This window comes from Ambystoma mexicanum, unplaced genomic scaffold (assembly GCF_040938575.1).
Source record: "Ambystoma mexicanum isolate Mex_15411 unplaced genomic scaffold, UKY_AmexF1_1 Mex_scaf68, whole genome shotgun sequence".
Lineage (NCBI taxonomy): Eukaryota > Metazoa > Chordata > Amphibia > Caudata > Ambystomatidae > Ambystoma > Ambystoma mexicanum.
In genome coordinates this window covers 284,531-307,502 of record NW_027182486.1, presented here as the reverse complement: position 1 = coordinate 307,502, position 22,972 = coordinate 284,531, and positions in this window count along the sequence as shown.

The following is a 22,972-nucleotide window of genomic DNA, read 5'->3' as shown; positions in this document are numbered from 1 at the left end:
CTGTGTCAGGAAAAAGTGAGAGATTACTGAAGGCAGCTAAATTCTTATCTGAGCCTTTACCTGTAAATTAGACTGTAAAGTAACAAAACCCTCTGGTTCGGTGCCAAGTGCTGAGCCCAGGTGCTAGAGTGAGCCCTCTGCCTTAGCCCACTGATTGGCTGCTTCAGAGCCCATGGCCCTGGTTCTTGATTGGCTCCTGTTGTCAAAAACATTCCAATACTAAACAATGATAGGAACTGAATACAAATATCCCTGGAATATAGGTTCTTCTAGGAGCTACATGACAGTTATTTGGGAGATATTTAGAGGCTAGCTGGGAGAATGTGTGCGTATTGTAAGTCAATGTGATATACTCTATAGGAGTTTTGTGATAAGACATTGGATGCTTGAGAGCTAAATTAATTTTTCTGGACTCTGTGATGGTCTGTATGGAGCTAAGCAAGGTCTCTTATCAGGTATCAGAGTGTCTATTGGAAGCTAGATGGAATCTGGAGCAATGTCCGTGTCTGTCTGGATACATATGAAAAGCTATAGCTATGTGAGTGTCTCTTAGAACTCTGCCATGGACAGTTGGCAGCAATGCAAAGGACTTGCAGGGTTATATGCTGGTCAGTTAGGCACTCTGTGGGAGTCTGCTTATGTTTATGTGTGTCTGTTTAATATATATGTGAGGGTCTGCTCAGAGTCATTTGAGTGTACATGCCAGGTAAACGTGCATTAACATCCTATAATGCCCTGAAGGGGTTTTGGCAACATAATAAACCACAATAACGAAATCTGAGTGTTTTATAAATGTCATCATAACCTTGAGTTATCATTATAGGCCCTTGATAACATTTACTTGTTATGCATGTTTACACATTATTAAATCATGCTGGGAAGAGTAAATCTGGGAAGACGTATATAGGGGGAGATTAGTAAGTCTGGGGAGATGTATATATGGGGGATTTGCCAGCGTGCCAGTACATCTAAGAGTTGGCTAGGCCTGGGGCAGAGGCACAGCTCACAGGGCATGTCTGATATGCCACTGACTCTTCCCCAGTGCTAGGTGTCTATCAGAGTCAAGGTCGCCGCACCTCCCTGTGCTTTTATGACCTGGGTATCGTCCAGTGGCGGGGGCTGCATTCCAAGAGAAGGGTACTGCACCCTGAGGAGGCGGCTGCTCTCCAGAGACTATTTTCACTAAGCATGCCGTTAAAAGCGAGCAATTGATTTTGGGCCAAGGCCTTGTCCACAGACACTTGTATTAGTGAATACCTATGAGCGCTGGATAGTCAAAGAGAAACCCAGAATTTGAAAGTGACACTGGCAGTGTCAGAAGCAAGTCACAGGTAAGTGTAAGTGGGGAGACCTAGGTCTGAGATAGGGGTGCATGGAACATGCTGTGTAGGTGTGCAGCAACACCCAGATGTCAGAAATTAGGGACCATTGCAGGCATATGACAATAAGGGTAATGGTGTGTTGTGTGGGTTATAGTAATATAAGGGTGCCTGTTTCCTGGTATTCTGAGGATATATTGAGGCTGTTAGCTGTGAAAGTGTGAGGGTTGAAAGTAATGATTATCTTTGTGTGTGAGTGTTTCCTATCTCTTGTAGCTACCAGTGTTGCAATGGTATGTGGGTCTTGTGGGTCACTGAGTCCTTTGGTTGTGTATAGGGATGGGTGTCTAGTGCGGTGTGATTCTTGTGATGGTGTGCTGGGGCATAGGATTTCATTTGGTGGAGGGGTGAACATGTTGTATTTGTTTAATGAATGTGAATTCTGTGTAACTGTAAAAGAGCTGTGTTTGACTGCCTGTCTATGGCGGCCGTGGAGTTTGACCAACACAGCCTTTAGGCGCATGTATGAGAAGTTTTTTTTCTGTTTATTGCAGAGAACTGTGATATGAAACGAACGTGGGTTCACATTTGCATTTCATATGAAGGGCAGTTATGCTTGAATCTTCTAAGAGGGGGCTATTGTGTAATGAGAGTTAAAGAGAGTTTACATCATGCATTGTGTGAAAACAAACATGAGCACAGACGTTGAATTTAGTTGATATCGATTGGTTTCTGCTGGCAGTTAAGCTAGATAATGGCCTTGGTGTCCAGGGCTGTCACGAGCAGGGGTCAGGGGGGGCAAACTGCCCCAGGTCTCACGCTCAGAGGGGGCCTCGCTGCCTGGGTCATGAATGCAATTTCAAAACAAAAGTGAAGTGCATCTGATCTGCGTAATACAGCATGGGGGGTGGGGTCTGACTCTACCCCACTCAAGACTGTTAATGAGAAGCTGATACTTGGCAGAATGGGGAAAGTAAGTGAGGGGCCAGGCCAGGATAGCTGAGGAGGTGGATTAGGTCGAACATCTCTGCTTTGAAGCATTGAAATACAGGCAGAAGCTGATAGGCATGGGGAGAATGTTCAGTTGTATTTCACTTCATGGCCAAGGGTCAGGGAGGTGTGGGCTCGCTCAGCCCAAGACCAGAAGCCAATTAGGCTGCCACTACCAGTCATGTGTATTGGGTCTGTCTGGTAGCTTGCTGGGTGCAGCGCCACACTTTAGCAGAGCACATGTTGCCTGGGAGCCTTGGCCTGGAGAGACATGGCAGTGTAATTGGAGCAGGCAGGCATGGATGCTAGTAGTAGACTCCCCCCCCCCCCCCCCCGTTGTGCTCCATCAGAAGGACTGGGGCTGGAGAGCCCAGATGATGCCTTGTCTGGTTTGGCACTTTCCATGAAATCATGGGGTTGGTTGTCAGCACTGCTGTTTTCCGTAGACTACCCGTGCAGCGACAAATGAAATACAAAATATGCTTAAACGTGTTTGGCATAGTTCACCTCGTGTTCAAGCGCATAAGAAACCTCTGACTGCGCCACATGGCTGCAGGCCCGTGTTTAGTGACTTTGCCTCTTTTCTGTTTCTTAACACCGTCAGAGAATAAAAACTCGATAGCATTGTAGTTGGAAGTAGGTTTATATAAAAGGTTGTAACTGTAAAGGGAGTGGGCACTCGAAGAGGATTCTGGTTCGTACAAAGCTGAACACTTGCGTAGAATGCTTGCCGTTGCTATGTTCTTTGCCTATTCCTGTTGGATTTTTCTGTGCTGTCAGGTGTGATTTGACTGGCCAATGCCTGCCTCCACTGCTGCTCGGCTCCCAGCACAGCGGCTCGGATATGGCAACTTAATCTAAAGGTGCCTCCCAGTATCAAAGACTGATGATGCTCCTTGCAGGGTCCTTTTTCTGTGAAGTCTTTTCTGCTGGTGCAATTAGGAGGTTTGCATGTATTTCGCTGCGCGGACGCTTGGACAGAGCTCTAATAGATGAGATTCCTGACTGATGCATCTGTAATGATTCTGCAGATTCATTTTTGTGTTGTGTCTTGAAATGCCATCTGGCACTAATGTGACCAAAAAAGTAGATTGGGGCAGGGGTGGGTGGTTTGGGGGCACGAAGCAGACCATATGGAATTGCATGCACTGCATTTGGGGGACAGTAGGAGGACTTTTTTCGTGGCACGTCATAAACTGGATGCAGAGGCTTAGTGATGACAGTCGACTTGCGAAGCGTGAACCCCCCTTTCCCCACCCGCAACACAAGGTGCGTGCTCCTTTTAAAGCCATCCGCTCCTCCACCCCTTCAAACCTATCCCTCCTAATGTGCATCAGTCAGCAGTGCACCACCTTACACCTTCATCATGAAACAAGGGTTCTAATTTCTGGCAGGAGTAACAGAGCGATCTTCATGTTTGAGTTCATCTGATATTGCCATTGCTCTGGCTACTGTTGGGTTTGAATCACAGCGTTATACAACCGTGTCTTTCTTCTGTATTCTAAGTATGAATCCACTTACTGGTGCATTTAATACATGATCTGAGTACAGTTCATACGCTTTTTCCGACTAGAGTACGTCTGAGGGATCACTGTAGTAGGGGTACCTTTTATCATGTAGGGTTAGTCTGTTCTGGGACATGCATTTCTAATGAGCCTTCAGCCATGACCTGAGGTTTACCTTTTAGCAATGAGCTGACACAGCTGGGAATTCACCCTCTCCCTTAAACTTTAGGGCATTTTTAGTTGCAGCAATTACTTGGTGCCAAAGTGCCACCTATAAACGGACACTTGTATTGGAGCACAGCTAGGATGGAGCTGACAGGTGAGGAAGGACACACAACGTGAGCGCGTTCTTTTATTACCCACCCATTGACTGTCCCTGGGCATGTCAATTCATATGGCCATTCCCACCAGTTACCTGCCACTCCACATAAAAAACAAATCCCCCTTACATCTTTGACACATTTCTATCAAGCAGTAACATCAAACCTGTCAGTGTTATTTCTAAGCAGTCTGAGAGCTAATGTCTTAATGTGCTACTGGTGAAATATAAATACCCTCTCCTGGTTGCTCCCCACTCCCACTGTATCTATAATATGTATGATTCAGTTATGTACAGTACTGTTTGTGTAACCTGCAAGCCTTCAGCGCCCAGCTGCCCCAGGGTTTGGCCGCGCTTTACAAATAAATAAAATACAAATACAAATAAATGGCTTTACCTATGATGCCTTCAGTCACTTGACTTATATTTGTTCCTTGAACTGAAGTTCTGTAAAAAACAAACACATGCAAAGCCAACAGTGGTGTCTAGTGTAGAGGTATTGTTATATATGGAGCAACTCTATAGTCAGGCTTTATTTAAGTAACAGCATGATGTATTAACATACGCTCTGAAGTGCATCACAGAGATGCAGATAAGACACAGTGTGAGTAAATGATCTGCCCAGGATCACACACTTTGGTTAAATGGTGAAACTGGGATGTGGAAAATGTAAGCAACTGAGCACATCTTCACAGGTTTAGCTGATATAAATATGTATTTCTAATAAGCCCTTGAAGAGAATGCATTCACTACTTTCAACAGTGTATGCTTTGACACGTCCGTCTTGACTATGCATCAAATCTGAAAATGTAAAATGTGCCTACTTCAAACCTCCCAGGCATCTCACCCTGTGATCCACTCTGAGAACAATCAAACATGTACTGGCCTAAGAATAAATATATTGACAGCCCAATACCTCTGAAAGACGTATAGGGCTGTTGCAGCGTCTGTCAGTGGTTAATCAGAGCCTGACGTGAGACTGGCAGAGTCTATCCCAACCCTGCTGACCTCTCAGAGGCACAGACTCTTTGAGAAATGCCCTTATGGGTTCAGCGGTGGGGGAGCCAGTTTGCCCCCACACTGGGCTCCACAGTGCAGAAAACTTCCCATTGCCATGCTAATCCCTATGGAAATTCCCATCCAGTTCCTGCCTACCCCCACCCAAAACACCTCCTCATTGGAACTCTTTGAGCTAACTTCAATCAAGCCTTACCATCAAACTTTGCCCTAAAAGTGTCTGCGAGTGGTTTCTCAAACGAGAGTTAATGACTAAATGCAGTTGTAAACATGCTACTGCTGTAATAAAAATGTATTGACCAGGTCTGCCTTCAGCCACTTGATTTTAAAGCACCACTTGTCTTTCACTGAAGTCCTGTTAAAAACAAGCAATGGCAAAGCCAGCAGTGTTGGCTTGTGCATACGTATTAGGCATTTGCCAGGCACTGCTATCAGATGCTCAGGTACTCAAACCATTTTGCACCTGCTGCCATCAACGGCCAGTTAATACCAATAGAGCAGTGCCTTTCCCATGCCAACACAAATGCCCAAACTGTTAGCATTGCCAATGCTTGTTTTGCTGTAACCTTGATTTACAGGACCATGCAGCAAGGGTAAAGCAAATATACTACTTGGCTAAACTGAACCACATTGAATGTAGGCCGTTCTAATCAGTAATAACATTTATGGTGCATAGTCAGCCTGGACATACTTTCGTTTACTGGCTGGGAGTCCTTATATGGTAATATTGGCATATATTGGTGCAGCCTGAATGGACATACATGGGAAGAACCACCACAAATATATTTTTATATTAGCTTATGTTGTGTGCAAAACAGCATGACATGTATTGGAAAGTGTTCCTTTGCATGGTTGGTCACTTGCAACTATTGGGTTTTTTCATGTGCTTCCGTACAAAACCAATTGCAAACTGTATGGATTTCTACCCAATTTTGCAAAGAAAGTGCTGTAAAATGCGTCATTTTAACCCAATGTTTCAAACATTTTCTTGGGAGTGAGACACTCCTCAAACTCTCCTTGTTTGGTTTAGTCTCCCTCACTGTGCGTTGTCAATCCCGCATAATTGATGCAAACATTTAAGCCTCTTCAGGTCAGAAATTCACCAGCCCCCACTTTACATCATCGATCTGTCACTGTTTATTCTCCTTAAGGGGAGATTTCTCGTGTCTCCTATTTGCGGCGGTGCTGACGCTGGCCCACTGCAAAAAATGGTAAGGGGGGCCTCATCCAATTTTTTGCCCGGGCCTCACCACACCCTGTGACAACCCTGTGCCAAGTGCAGACTGGACCCCACTCCGAGGTGAGCGCTGGCCCCACTAACTCAGAGCACTTACTACTGCTCCCCCACGTTACATTTATAAAGTCACAAGCGCCATCTTTCTCCCCTAATTCAGACAAGAGGGAGCAGGATCTGACCGTTCCGGCAGGCTCTGGGCAAGCAAGTGCCAAAGCCATGAGAAATCACAGTATCTCTTGACTTTGCTAGGAAACCACACTTTGAACCCAGGACACCCCGGGGAAAGGTTGCCAACAAATGACTTTGTCCGCATCTGTTGTACCAAAGATGCAATGTACGATTTGACTCTTGCACTTAAACGGATCTCCTTGGTGGTTCTTATGTCTCAGCTTAACGGAACTCATTTCATCTAAAAAGGAAAGAGCACAAAAAGAGTTTGATCACCCTGGACGCAAACATGCATGCTGTAGGGTGAAAAGTATTTTGCATCCCTTTAAATGTACACTGCGAAAGGATTGAACACTTCTGTCCAGGCAGACGTGTCCAGGACTTCAGGGTGGCCCAGGAAAGACTTCCCTTTGCTGAAAATCGCTGCCTCGCCATAGCTATACAAAGGACTTTATGGAAAAGGTTTCTTCCCAGACAAAAAGTCCTGGTTGAAACTTCTGATTATGAATCAATCACTGTTTAATGAAAGGAGTAAAAAAAAAAAAGAAATCCACACAAAATTGTCAGCTCACCTTCCAGGATTCTCTGCATCTCTCGCTCTGTGTCTTTCCCGCTCTGTGCCTCTCTCGCTCTCTGTTCCTTTCTCTCTCTCTGTGCCTCTCCCTCTTGCTCTCTCTCTCTATCTGCCCCCTCTCGCTCTTTGCCTCTCTCTCTGTGCCTCTCTCGCTCTCTGTTCTTTTCTCTCTCTCTCTCTCTCTCTGTGCCCCTCTCTCTTGCTCTCTCTCTCTCTCTGCCCCTTCTCGCTCTTTGCCTGTCTCTCTCTCTCTCTCTCTCTGCCCCCTCTCCCTCTTTGCCTCTCTCTCTGGGCCTCTCGGCCAGTGCCCCTCTCTCTCTCTCTCTCTCTCTCTCTATGCCTCTCTGTGTGCCTCTCTCCCTCTCTTCCTTTCTCTCTTCCTTTCTCATCCTCTAAGCCCTCACCATCTCCACCAGCCCCCTTCTCCCACTATATCCCCACTGGCTATTTTCCTCCTCGCTCCCCAATCTCTCCCTCTCATCGCCCCCCAGCGGCCCATTCTTTCTTCTCTCTATTCTCCCCAGTCTCTCTCTCTCTCTCTCCCTCTTTACTCCTTCCCAGCAGCCTCTCCACTCCAACGTTTCCTTCTCCAGCCCTTCCCTTCCTCCTTTGGGGTCCTTTTTCCCTCCCTACATCCAAGGGTACTCCCCAGACCCCTGGGTCCCATGCCAGTGGGTGTGACTAGCTAGTATGGCTGCCATCACAGCCTCCCCTTTCTGCAAAGACTTTGGGGCCTTCATTTGTGTTCCCTTCTTTTCCGTGTAGATGGTCTGTTATTGCCAGAGGGGGACCCAGTCCGCATACACAACGCACCCTCACCAGGGTATGTTAATTCCCTGGGCCAAAACTGAGGCCCTGCCTGGGGTCTCCCACATGGCCTTCCCCATTTTGGCCTGCCCCCCACGTCCACATACGCCTATCAGAATCATAGAGGAGCCTTCCTTCCACACTAATCCTGGGAAAGTATGTTTGGGCACAATCTGAATGAACAAATATTGGCCTTTTCTTTACAAATACATCATCTCAACTTTAGTCCAGCTGCGGGTAAAGCTTGTCAGGTGGTTCTGGCCAAAATATTATAAACAGACAAGGTGATGCTCTTTCCTAGGAATAGTCAGGAATTCCAGAACTGTTGAGGGATTAGGCTTTAGCTAAGGAAGGGGAAACATTAAAGTAGGAAATAAAGTGACGGCAGGTAGAAATGTAAAAGATGATTATGTTGCGGGAGCAGAAGAAACATAAAATAGGATTTATTTGAGGGAGAAACATAAAATAGGATTTATTTGAGGAAGATGATCTTGTTGAGTAAGATGTAGACAATTAAAATTGGTTTTTATTTATGATATTTATTTATTTTGTAATATGCTTATAGTTTTGAGTAGCTTTGCATATAAATACAGTGCATCATAAAACATAATATTATGAAATAAAACTGTTCACAGAAAAGATATAAAACATTCCAGAACATAAAACATCAATATATCCCGTCAGATAGTTTGGTTAAGATTCCAATGCATGTGGCAATGAATTTCATCATATAAAACAGTAAATTAATAACATTTCCCTCCAGCGATTGATTGCATCTTACTTTAACATCCTCCTCCCAGTTTCTGCTGTTATATCCTTTCATATACTGGTTTCGCAGAGTGTTGAGGCTATTACAATGGCGCATGATACGTTCAGCAGATTCGATCGATCCCTCCCCACATAGTCGACATAAACGCTCCATATGGGGAATGCCACATCGCCTTCCTATAAGTGCCAGTACCCCGGAGACATTAAACCTAAAGAGAAGATATTCTCTAACAGTGACGCTATTAGGGAAAGCAAATACATATCTTGGGGCTGCATGGCCAGATTGCAGAGCTTGTATAAAGACGCCACTCTTGTTGTTAGTGGAAAGCTGGACAAGATCACATTCTGCATAGTAGGAGCAAATTGCCATTTTGATCTTTTTTTCCAAGTTAAAGTGGATAGTCCATGGCACTGAGATTCCATTACATGGGTCCACCTGCGATGTTTGGCTCTCATATGCCCATGGTGACCAAAGTATTCCTATGCATTAAAAGTTATATGTGCTTGCATTACTTCTCCCATAATAGTGTCATTGTCTGGCATTGCCAGACTCTCATAGCTGCTGGTGAGTTTGTATTCTATTCTGGCAGCTATGCTCATAAGATTAAATTCAAGTGATAGGTATTCAAATGGAAGCATTTTAGGCATTCTAAACTATATTCGCAATATTTTTGCCTCCAGTTTAGATAATTACCTGCCAAGTCTTGATCCCCATACCTCAATCCCATAGAGCATGCCTGGAACGATCGTGGCCGTACATAGCAATAATATTGTCTTAATAGAGCATCCTCCTTGATTGCCCTAAAAGTGGCTAACGGCATGGCACATCTTCATACATTTGGTTTTCGCTTTGACCCATTGTCCCTCCCATTTCATTTTGTTGCAAAGTAAATGCCCAACAATTTGTAGGATTTAACTACTTGCACTGTTTTATGCTCAAAGACCAATTCAACCAATTCTATTTTAATGGCTTTGTTTTGCCCAAGAAGCTGACAATTTTAGTTTTGGGATATTCATTTGAAAACCATTTTCATTAGAAAGTACACCTAAAAAGTCAAGCTTCTCTTGTAGACCTGCTGGGGTGTAGTCAAGCAACAACAGGTCATCAGCATATCCAAGCCAATCTATTTGGGGAGAACCGACTTTTATATAGCATCCTGATCATAGGCAATAGGCCTGCAGGAATCTTCCATACCATCAATTTGTTCCATAGTCGATTCCTCAGAATCGTATCGAATGCAGCACTGAAGTCTACGAAGGCCCCGTATGCTGGCAACTGACGACGATCCCACGCGCAATCTATGGCACTAGCTACAGTCAACAAGTTATGCATCGTACTAGATCTAGCTCTGAATCCTGTTTGATACGGCGGGAGGATCTTATTATCATATATCCATGTGTTCAATTCTTTAAGCAATATTTTTGCAATGTTTTTGCAAAATTGGTTTTAGTTAAGGGAGCGGTTACAAAGGGCCTCATTACAACTCAGGCGTTAAGGGTTAACGCCACCGATAACCCTTAACGCCTGATTCTGATTTTAACGCCTGCTTTTAGCAGGCATTAAAATCCATGGCGCTAACCTGCCATGGTGCTAATTAGGCCGCCGTAATTTACGGCGGCGTAATTAGCGCCTTCCCCACTCCCATTATGCCCTATGGGGCAAAAATGGGAATGGGGAAGGGAAAATGGGAAATGGGGATTTATCGCCCCACTCACCTTGGAATGGGGCGGTAAATCCGCCATCCACCATGGTGTAAACGGAGTTTACACCATGGTGGTAAAGTTGGTGCACTTAGCACCAAGGTTGTAATGAGGCCCAAAGTCTTTGTGCTGCCACCAGTGGAAACATTAGGCTAGTAGCTTGGGCATGGGTGCCCTCCTGATTTGCATGTGGTCTTTACCCTTCTGTATTGACATGGCACACTGAAAAACAATGCCCTGCAGCGATGCCTAGAACAATTGCCAGACTGTAAGATTTTTTCAATACCTTCCAGCAATCACTCGTCGGTGTTGTGAGACTTACTAACAGGCCAGGTGTCTGTGGTGCTCGGGTGTAGAGGCACAGCCAGGATTGTCTAATAAGTGGGCCCTGAAGCTAATGTAGCTGGGCCCACTGCACTGACATTAACTTCTGTAAAAGCCCAAACAGCGCTGCTGACTGGGCATTTAAGGATTTTGGGTGGGCCTGGCCCGCTCAGGCCCTACCCTGTCTGCACCTCTGCCAGGGTGCTAGAATTACATGTAAGACATTACACGTTCGAGAATCTGTGTACCACAGAGTGTTCTGAAATTCATCAATCATAAAGCCACGCCCTATTCTGCCCCTCAGCCTTACCTATCTTTTGGAAACCCCCCACGTATAGGGAAATCTTCTGCTTTCCATGTGGATGATTCCACCTATGGGTTTGGTGTCAGTTTTCTCCCTTCCATCACAGCTGCATCAGGTGCAAAGTCCTGGCCCACCATCGCCAGTGCAAGGATGGATTGAAAGTCTGTTCTCATAAAACACAGTGCAGTGCTATGGACAGAAAGACCAGTCCTGGACTGTGCAGCTCATTTTCATTGCAGTCTCTGTGCTGGTGGTGAACTGGCCTACCACCGCCAGTCCAAGGATGGATTGAAAGTCTGCACTCATAAAACCCACTGCAGTGCCGTGGACATAAAGACCAGTCCTGGATTGTGCAGCTAGTTTTCAGTGCAGTCTCTATGCTGCTGGTGAACTGGCCCTCCATCGCCAGTTCAAGGATGGATTGAACGTCTGTTCTCATAAAACACAGTGCAGTGCCGTGGACAGAATGGCCAGTCCTGGGTTGTGCAGCTAGTTTTCAGTGCAGTCTCTATGCTGGTGGTGCACTGACCCACCAGTGACAGTCCAAGGATCGATTGAAATCTGTTTTCATAAAAACAGTGCAGTGCCGTTGACAGAAACAACTGTCCTGGGTTGTGCAGCTCATTTTCAGTGCAGTCTCTGTGCTGGTGGTGAACTGGCCCACCATCACCAGTCCAAGGATGGATTGAAAGTCTGTTCTCATTAAACGCAGTGCAGTGCCCTGGACACAAAGACCAGTCCAGGGTTGTGCAGCTAGATTTCAGTGCAGTGTCTGTACTGGAGGTGTGCTGGCGTTTGTTGTGATGACAATGTAGAATAAGATATCTTAAGGTATAAAAACCAAAGGTATTCATAAGCAAGACTTGACCTGTAATGCAAAGGTTTGGCTGCTTTATGTGGGGTGATAAAGGACGTGGAGGGGGGTCTTTGAAGAGTGATTACAGAATACTTCTTTGGGGTAGTGTCCCTATAAGGTATAGCTAATGTACATTTATAAGGGGTGTTCCACATTCACACTGAAGGCTCCCGGACAGGACAGGACGATGCATCACTCAGAGAATATAGATTAGTAGGACTAGGTGGAAGAGCATGGGCTCATGGTTGCTCTTGTGTTTAACACTTCAGTCTGCAAATCAAAACATGTCCATGTGAAATACATTTCTTCTAGCACTTGCATACATAGAACTTAGCCTTTCTTGCTGGTTGAGAACATCAGGTCATGCCAATGCATCCCGATGCACGTGACATAACACATTGCCACCTGGATCTGCTAACCATTTTCCTTCCTCAAGCCTCAGTCACCAGAGAGTAAAGGTAAGCCTGCAAGGGTCTATCTGCATACAGATGTGTTTTGAGGAATGCATCTGCACGTCCTTTGCAAACAAAACATGACATTGTTGGGAGCATCTGTACTGTGGCATCTTTGCTGGAAACAGGTCACTTATGTTTATCTTTTAATTCATGCAGGGAAATGCAATGGGCCTGCATTCTAAAGTCTCATCTTTTTGGGGGATACATCTTGAAGGTTTGCTTTGATAGATGGATTGTTCGGGTCCTCACAGGACCCAGCCCACTTAAAGCTCTGCTGCACAACCAGTAAATGCACACAATGTTACGATGACCCAAGTAGATGGCGTTTTTGTACAGCTAATGGTGGCAGTATCGCTTGGCCCATGCAGTAACATCATTAGGATGTTGTTCCGGTGAATTCCTACAATCCAATGTCTGGCTGGCCTGAACATACTGTTGCAAAAGCAGTGCGAACCCCCTTTCCCGGTTCAGTGGAAAAGAACATTGAGGTGTTTTTTTGAGGAGGGTTTTAGGGCTGCGGTGGTAGTGTACATTGTAGTCAGCGGTCGACTGACCTACTAGAAATTTGAAAGAGTTCCCGGTGGGCCTCTGCACCAAGGGCCTCTTAGGATTGTTTATATTGAATGGGCCACTTTGAACACAAATTCTAGGGCCGCATTTGCTTCACGGTCCACTCCACGGCCTCGATTTGCAAAACTAGACCCTTGCATGGGTGGTCCAGTTCTATGGGGGGCGACTCTTAGAGATATTGGACTGATAGAGCAATGAGAGTTGGAGGGACAAGGCAGAAAGAACTTGAACTGGAGTTGGGAGATTTACAAAGAAACTTTGTCTTTTCTAGAACCAGAGAGGATAAAACGTAATTGTATAAAGTAAAGGAGGCTTTGAAGTGTGAGATGGACACACAGGTTGACAAGGGCATATTCTACATGAAGCAAAGATATTGGGAAGAAGGAGATCGAGGAGGTAGGTTGTTAGCAAACAAATTGAAGGCTTTCTCAGAAAGATCATATATTCATAAGATTGATAATGGTTTAGGAGGTTTAGCGGTTAAGAAGAAAGAGCTAAGTGAGTGTTTTTGTTCTTTCTATGCTGATTTATATATTGAAATTACCCCACAGGCACAGGAATTATCTAACTTCTTTAAGAAAATGGATCTTCCTTGTATATCTGACGAAAGTAGAAATTCCTTAGATGCCCCAATTGTCACTTCAGAAATTCTATTGGCAATAAGTGAACTGAATATCAGAAAATCTCCAGGTATGGACGGATTGCCGGTTGAATTCTATGGGTCATTTGACCCACAATTGGCCACAGAACTATGTGATTTGTATAACCGTTTTCTAGTCGAAGGGGTCTTATGTCCCTCAATGGCTTAGAGGCTATCATCAATAATCTTGAAGTTAGGGAGGGACACATCTGAATGTTGTAATTACCACCCAATATCACTTCTCAATGTGGATGAGAAGATCTTTACTAAGATTTTGGCTAATTGATTGGATAAATACATGGGGGAACTGATTGACAGAACGCTGGCAGGGTTTATGAGGCAACAACATGTTAATGATAATATCAGAACGCTTTTGGATATTTTGGGCCTACCTGATTCAGAGGTCGGGGAAATCCTGTTAATTTTTTTAGATGCTGAAAAAGCTTTTGATCTTGTGAATGGGTTGTTTTTGAATTAAACATTGCTGGAAATGGGATTTGGGCAGTGGTTCATGAATGCTATCGCCGCACTACAATCAGAAATAATTGCTAGAGTCTGGGTGAATGAGGAATTGTCAGCGCCGTTTCAGTTATTTAGGGGTACGAGGCAAGGCTGCCCATTAACCCCTTTTCTTTTCAATTTACCGTTATTGCCCCAGTTAGCTTATATTCGGCAGAAACAGAATCTCAAAGGTTTGTGTGTGAGGGATGGAAAAATTAAGGTTCTGGCTTATGCAGACGACGTTACAATTATCTTGAGTAATCCAGGAGAAGGAGGCCCTATTTTAAAGAGTATGATTGAAGAGGTGGGATTGCTGTCAGGTTATAGAATGAATTGGGGAAAAACAGTGGTATTTCCTGTTAGGGACACCCCAGCATGTAATGAATGAATGGGTTGGAACTGTAAGCGGGAACATTTATATGTGAAATACTTAGGGATCCATCTTACTAGAGATATGAAGAGAATTGTTGCATTTCATGTGGATAAAATAATTGTAGTTCTTCAGAGGGATATTCAAAAATTGGGATGTATTACACTGAGTGTCTGGGCAAAGATAAACGCAATCAAAATGATACTGTTTCCAAAGGTTTTATATATTATACAGTCGCTCCCTTTGCACTTTACAAAAAGGACCTTGGACGTATAGTAGGGTATTTCAGGAATGCTTGTGGGGCATGGGGAAAAGGCCTAAAATACCACGATATATCATGGTTCGGAGTGTCCAGGAAGGGAGATTCGGATATCCTATACTTGAGAATTACTGTAGATGATTTTTGTGCAAATAAAATCAATTATCTACTTTGATGAAGAAAGGTGTTCAATACCATTGTGGGAACAAATAGAAAGGCGAAAGTTGAAACCATATCACGTAGGGAGTCTATACTCATTTGGGAAATGACCCACAAGGCAGCAAAAATACAGCCAATTGAAGTCACAACGGATGCATTGACATAATTGATATTAGGTAGCGGGCAAGGATTGGTTATCTACAAAGATGCATCGATTTGGCATAACCAGGGTGGCAGGTAGATAATACAATGTTGAATTGGCGGAGGTGGATCAATCAAGGTATCCTTTTAATTCGGGACATCTGGTGCGATGGGGAAGTTGTATCCTTTGAGAGTTTGATGGAGAGGTATGGACTGAATAAGAGGGAGCTTGGAAGATATAGAGTTATGGAGATCCTGATATCTGATAGGCAGCAGATGTTGGATACACCCTTGATGCAGAAACCAGAGATTTGTAATCTATTTGCTGCAATGCCGCAGAAAGTGTCAAGCATTTTAAAACATATGCCAATGGAGAGTCACTTATTGGTCTCATGGGAGACGTTAAGGCAGGCCTTGTCTGAGGAGTTAGGCAGGGGTATCTCTGTGAAGGAGTGGGAGAACCTTTGGAAAGTTCCAGTTAGGGCAAAGATTGATTTAAATTTGCATTATATCCATCAAAGAATATTAGGACACCTTTACTGGACCCCGGTGTGAATGAATGTTTTGGGATTGGCTAATAGTGAACGATGTTGGGGTTGTCAGAAAGAGAAAGGTACATTGTTGCACGTGTCATGGGATTGTGTTAGGATGGTGGAGTTTTGGAAGGACGTGTTGGACAGAATTGACACGATCTGGAACATTACATTCCCAAGGAATTAATTGCCAGTGATTCTATAGTCACCAAAAAGCGGACCGAACATTGATTGTGCAACATTATGTTGGAACAACAAAACCCTTTCGCTGGCAACAAAACAAATAATGAAAGCGCGGAAAACTAGGAAAAAACCACTTGTGGAAGGCTAGATACTTGATATGCAAATACTATCAGACTTTGAAATAATGATGTTTCACGGACAACATAGGGAGGAAATGTATGTGGAATTGAGGGGGCCTTTCAATTAACTTTATGGGTGATAATAGATTGAGTGTTGAGTATGAAACTTAGATGTATTGCGAAGGGGTGATGGGGGTCTGTTGTGGGGATATGTATCTGTCCTGTCCTGTCTCGTGTCTTGTTAATATATTTGTCTTATGTGTTGTGTCTGTCATTATACTTTGTGTCAGGATTTTGGATGTTAGTTAGAGTCGGACTCATTCCTACTTGACTGGCCTCATACTCTTACTCTCAGTCCCCCACATTTCTACCTGATGGCTGCCTCTAATTACATCGAGACTCACTTATAACCATGGGACTTGCACTGCATGTGGTGGGACTCATTCCTACATGATTAGCCTCATACCGGGCCAGTCTTTGCATCAGGCCGTGCAGAGCCTCTAGGGGGCGCCGGTCCGACTCCAGCCTCCACCACTGTCATGCATGATTGGTGCTGGTTTGCTGGCTGCAGTCAATGCTGCATCATTTAATTTAATTTTATTGTACTAGTAGGTACAAAAAAACAAAGTGCTACTCAAGTGGAAACGATCAGTCACTCAGTCTGTGAGAGCACTGCATGCTGCTGTCAGTCAGCAGCAGTGTGGGTGGGCAAAGCCAGGGCTAGCACAGTGCACCTCGGATCTGCAAGCCCCGGATGCATGATTTTATGATCCTGTGAAAAGAAGTAACATTGGTTGCTGATCAGTTCCCCAGGCCCTGCCAGGCCTCCCTGCCAGGCCTCACTGCACGTGCCTCCTCCTCAGTGCATGCGCTAGCAGTCAGGGGGTGACACATGTTTTTTGGGCTGGCTGGCCAGTTCAGTCTGCTCACAGAGCAGGGGCACTCTAGATTAACATGGCCATAGGCTCCAAACTGCATCAAAGGCCACGCTCCAGTCAGGGAGAAGCCATGCGCCAAGAGGGACCCTAGCCAGAGCTGGTGGAGGTGGTGGCACTGCTGAGGTGAGCACGGTGGGGTGGATGTTTGTGAGATGCGGGTCATGACGTAATGTAAGTGTGTCTGTGTGATATCACTTAAAATAAGGCCGTCCGCTGCTCTCAGAATCAGGATTGTTTGTGCTCAGGTCAGAAATACACAATACAGTGTTTATTGACTGGGTAAGAATGGATTTCACTTGTACAGTCCATAGGGATCCATGACTCGTTGCACAAATTAAAATGTGAAACGGGCAAAAAGCGTGTGGATCCCCTACCCAGAACGGTTCAGGCAAAGCACACATTGGTTGGGGATGTCCGATGTCTGAACTTAATTCCGTTTGTTGCGTTGTAAACCACACCATCTTTCCTTTGTGGAACTTAATGTTCGTCTGTTCTCCCAAAAAACCGATGCAACGCTGTTCCTTTTCCCCTTTAACTTAGTATGTACTTGAACTTGATGGCGGGCAGCCTCCGTTTGTACGGAGCTGACACCGGCAACCTTCACTTTCCCACTTTATTAACTTGTTAACTTGTACTTTGAATACTCCCTCTTTCAGCACCGGCTTTATTCCACTTCTACTACTTTCCCAGGTGCAAGATCGTTAAACCATTTCTCCCCATGTCACCTGCCCCCCCTTAGTCCCCATTGGCCCGGTGTTCATGCTCTAAACCTTCCCTTCAGCCAAGCCCTTCCTAGGCCCCAGTCCCCCGCTTCCAGGTCCCTATCTTTTTCTTCGCCCCAGGGGCCCTGCCTCTCTTTCATGTCCTCACCCCTTCCTCTCTAGGTACCTGACCTCTGCCCCTTCCACCCGGTCTCCAGGCCTACTACTCGCTCCCTGTTGCTTGTGTGACTCCCCCTTTGTTGTTCCCCCATTAGGTGTCTGTGTCCTTCATTCCCCATTACACTTGCCCCCTTCCCTTACCCCCGTTGCCTGCCCCTCGTTTCCCCTGAGGGGTTGTCCCTCCCCACTCTCCTCCCCTTTTGCTCCCCCCTGGTACCCGACCACTAGTCCACTGGCAACTCCCCAAGTAGCTGCACGGCTTTCTTTCTGTACATTTGTCCCCTTCACCCTTTCCCGACTAACTGGCTTCCCCTGCACCCTGTTACCTTTTGCCTGCCAGCCCCTACTGCCAGTTGCCTAGTCCACCGCCGTGACTCTTGGGCGGCTTACGGCGCCAGAGAGTTCCCCGACCTGCCTCTTCGTAGGCCTCTTTTCCTGGTTCAGTGCCTGTCTCTTCCCTACGCGGTGCTCCCATTAGTTTTGATCAGTTAACCTCCCCTAGGTACTTATGGTCCCTACCTTAACCTTCCACTTACATTATATTAGCTTATTTTTCACTTTACTTTTTATATTTCGCTTTGCACTAATTTTCTCTACTTTCTATCCCTCCTCCCACCCCCCCCTCCACATGCCCTTTGGCGCAACAAAGGTTATGCCCCAGCCGCCTTTCTACTCAGTGACCTCTCCAATTACCCAGGTCACTTGACCTATTACTTTCTGACCTCTAACCAATTCCCGCCACCCTCCGCCCCCTGCACTCTTACACCGCCTGTTTCCCATTTGTGGCATCCTTCTAATACTCTGCTCTTGTGGTGGGGAACCCTCCTGTCCTTTACTTCTTTATTCACACCAGAAAATTCCAACCGTTTCCTTACATTATTGTTTCACATCCACTCTCTTATTGCCCCCAATTAAGTGCACTATCCTCTCAACCTCTGTCCTTACCTGCAAACAACCACCTTGGCTGTACCTTTCCATATCCCTGCGAAGACCCCCGAATCCCCACGCTCGTTACGCCAGCTAGAGCACCCCACTTCCCTGTCGGGACCTTGCCCTAGAGAGAGGTGGATCCAACTTGCGTGCCCTACTTAAACTTTCGACTTTATTCTCACTTTCTATTTCACTTATTTTTCCTTTGTTACACATGTACCCCTTATATCCCGCCCTCTGCCTTCCCCTATTCCCCTTCTGCCCCCCTAGTAATGCTAGCCGGAGCACCCCACTCCCTGCAAATCCTTGTCTTGGGCAGAACGGGATCAAGCTTGCGCTCTCTACTTTAGCTTTCCTGCTTGCATTGTTTTTAACATTTCACTTATTACTCATTTCCTTTCCCCTTACTTTTATAACCCTCTTACCCTTTCAGTGTTTGCACTTAACTTCTCTTGCTTTTGTTTACTAATCACTTACACATTACTTTTTACTCTATTTGCATTTTTCTGGTGAACGTTCCCTACCATTTTGCATCGCGTTCCACCTCTCTTGCTCCTACCTACACTTGGTCTATGAACTAAGGGTGTGGACTTAGCCCAGTACCAATGTTTCACCTGCCAATCTTTTCGTGCAACCCAACTCTGCAATACACTCACATGTTAGTCCACATGTTTGGGCGTTGGCTGAGTTGGCAACCTGCTCACTGCCTTGTCAATCTTGCCTTCCTTCCCCTCCCTGCACTTGCGCGATCTCCTTGTCAATGGTCCTAGTAAGACCATTGTCTTATTTCCCCCTTGTCTACTTCCTGTGCCTCGTGGCGCCTTGAAACACTTGTGTATAGCGCACTATACATACCATACCATATCCTCTACACGTGCCCTAGGAGTGAGGGAGAGAGTACCCTCTTTGGCGCTTTTTGTCCCCTCCCTTTCTCCCTTGTTGCCATATACGCATACCTCCCGAATCCCCCCCCAGTTGCGCCGGCCCGGGCAGCCCTCTTCCCGGCAATTTCTTGCCTTAGGGAGAGGGGGATCCAGCTTGCGTACTCTGCCTCCCATGTTTGCCCAGGCCTTGTATGCTTTGGGTGTTGCCCTAGCTGTTCGAGTACACTGCGACCTTGCAATATATAACAGCTCCGTTTGGGTGACAGCAGGCATTTGTCCTGCTTTACTTACCTGTTTTCCGGTCTGTTGCTTCCCTTTCGTTTCCCATCCTATCTGTGTACTAACTATTGGCTTAAACATACTATTAACTCCCTATCCGTAAGTACATTTGCAAATCTGTGCCAGGAACAGCTGTCTTGGATGCTGTGGGCCCCCCTTTTCCTTTCGTTACCCCTTCTAACTTGGCCACCTTGAAAACAAAAGACAAGTTGTATTAGTATAGGTCATGACCCATTAATTCACTTCACCATAATAATTGCTGCCATCCTCCCCAAACCTATGGATTTGCTTAACTTGGCTTTGTTTAGAGTGTGCAGGGCTCGGGATGTCTAATTTGAGCACAGTTTTGCAGAACACATAGATAATACGTATCCCTAGAGCAGCCGATGACTTCACTTCATACATCGGTAACCTTAATACACTTTGCACCTTGTTACGTCCCCGCCCCTACGCTAGGTACCTGGGATAAGTGTCCCACTGATCCAAAGGTATATTGTCCAGTTGATTGATTATGTGATTTGTTTTGAGAGTCACTGTGCGATTGGGTTTCTGGCCAGTTTGATCAGTTACTTTGCTGTGCGGCTGACAGATTTTTGGCCAGTGTTTTGACCGGTGCTGTTGAAAAAGATCAGTGTTGTTCAATAAATCTTTTTTTTTATTATTTTTTTTACTTGTGCAGTTTGTACTACTATTGTCAAACCTCCCCCCGGGAACCACCCAGACAGCGCCTCCCCACATGGCCTTAGTATTTCGAGCCTTGTACCTGACCATATACCATCTGCCACAATTCAGTGATGTGTTCATACTGCTTATGCCAGCAGTGTTCCCATAAACAAAACAAATTTCAGCCTGTGAGGTGGTTTGGAACCTGGCCCCTTTACTCCCAGGTAGCGGCATAAGTTTTCCCAATTTAACAATCGTCCAAAGTGTATTCAACGGCTGACCATAATTTGCATGTGTGCCCCATGTCAGCCGTAGCCTTGTTATGTTATGGGCATATGTACAATTGACCCCGCGGCACGATGACCGTCAAATTGGCGTTTCTTGATCCTGCCAACCTGGACGCACCATGCTACCCGTTGGCCGACACGGAAACAACGCAACAGCTAACAAAGTGAAGAAATGTGTGATTGGCCAGTGCCTTTGGCATGGGAAACGCGGCCTTTGCAATTAGACAAGCCATGCTGCCCGTTATTTTCTTTATACATAGGCGCCCTGCACCCAGTAAATCTTGAGGGGGCAGATGTAAGTCCCCACGGGCAAGCCATCCTGCCAGCGATTTCCCCTCTCCCACCTTCGGACACTGTAGCGCGGCTCCTTCTACCCAAACTAACTTGCCCTTATCCTAGTATTACGGGGGCACGTTACCCTTGGTTCCCCCAGAGCGTATTTTGTGTATATTACAACCCGTTTTAATTATTTAATCACGTTACTCAATTCACCGAATTTCATTATTGCATCATAGCATCGCAATATCCTTACCGTATTTTGTAATGCCAAGCTATGCAGTATAGCTTTCATCTGTATTATGCATCCCCCCACCAACCACGCAGCTGCCCCCCCTCTAACTACCCCCCTCAAATGTTATCGTTGCATCACTACCGAAATTTCACACGACACATGGCATTTGCCTTTCATGAAAAAGCAAGCACCACACCAAACAAGAGAGGGTATTTCCTTCTAATAGTGCTCTTGAACCCGTTAAAGGTGTGCATGTTGCAATCTCCAAGAACCAATACAACTTATTACCCTGGCACTTGCAGTACCGAAATGAAGCATTTCACCTTGATGTCGTTATTTTCCGTCTGGTATGTAGTGCAGCAGCGTTGCTCACCCAGGCCCTTTCCTTAGACTGCCTGCCAAGCTCCACCACGCCTACACGCTTCTCCCCAAACCTAACATCCTTTACAATAACCCCCCCCACCCAAACCTCATGGCAGCACTGCGTCCACCCCCTTGAACAACCCACCAATGAAACAGCCCTATTCTTTCTGCACTTGGTGCCTATCCATTGAACACCTGCTCAATAGTATATTAATGCATGGCCCATGACTTTAAATTAGCGCCTTAGCAAACCGACCTTTATGTCTTCTTGCCTTACGGCCACTTCACCAGGAACCGTGTCTTCCTACAGCAGCCGCCCCCCAACCCCCTGCGTACCGCATACCCCACACCCTACACCTCTATGTCCCTGGAGCCACGTGCCCACTTGCACTTGCGCGTTCGCAACGTCACTGGGCCTAGTAAGATGGCTCCTGTGTTCTCTTCAGTTCCCCTCCCTTAATTGCCTTGTCGCGCTCTGAAACACTTACGTACGAGCACGGTACAATACGGAAATGACGCTCACTCCTTCTGGAAGCATCTTAATGCACCTCAGCGTTGCTCCAGCCGCATCCACTTCAATTAATTACCAATTCATGTTGCATAACCGATTTACATTCGGCTTCCTGCCCTAGTCCTTAATCAATTCATATTTCCCACTACCTCTAACAGCCGCCCATACAAGGCTTGGCCTCTTCGCTGTGCGTGTGTCCCGTCTCCTGTGCTTTCCCTAATGCCATACGGTGCCCCATTAGAAATTATACCTTCTCACTAACATGTTCGTGCTGGGCCACCCACTCAGCGACCTGAGAGCTATCGCCACGCTCGCCTTACAGTGCCAAGCTGCAAGTCTACGTCATACTAAAAGGCCCCAGCGTAACCCCTGCCCTGCAGCCCACTGGGTGGTTCCCCACCTCCCCCATTGTGCGATAACCTGCCGCCCCCCACAACTGCTATGTGACTCCCCCATGGCAGGAATGCCGCACTGCACCCTCTTCCGACCCGTCCTGCCCAGCTAACTATCGCCCTATCTCTATCACTGCTTTCCTGGGCAAGCTCCTGGAGAAACTGGCCATCTCCCAGCTTAATCTCCATGCTGAATCTGTTGGTAACCTTCACGACCTTCAGTCTGGCTTCAGAGCTGCCAGAAGCGCTCTCCTGACCATCCGTGAGGACCTGCTCTCAAACCTTGACTCTAACATTCCATGTGTTCTCATTTTACTTGATCTCTCTTCTGCCTTTGATACTGTCAACCATGCCATCCTGCTCAACCATCTCCGTGATAACCTGGGTATCACTGGTCCGGCTCTGGCTTGGCTGACCTCTTTTCTCTCAAATCGACCCTCCCATGTCCAACTGGGGTCTTTCCTGTCTGACATCTTTTTCTCTACCTGTGGTGTCCCCCAGGGTTCTAACCTCT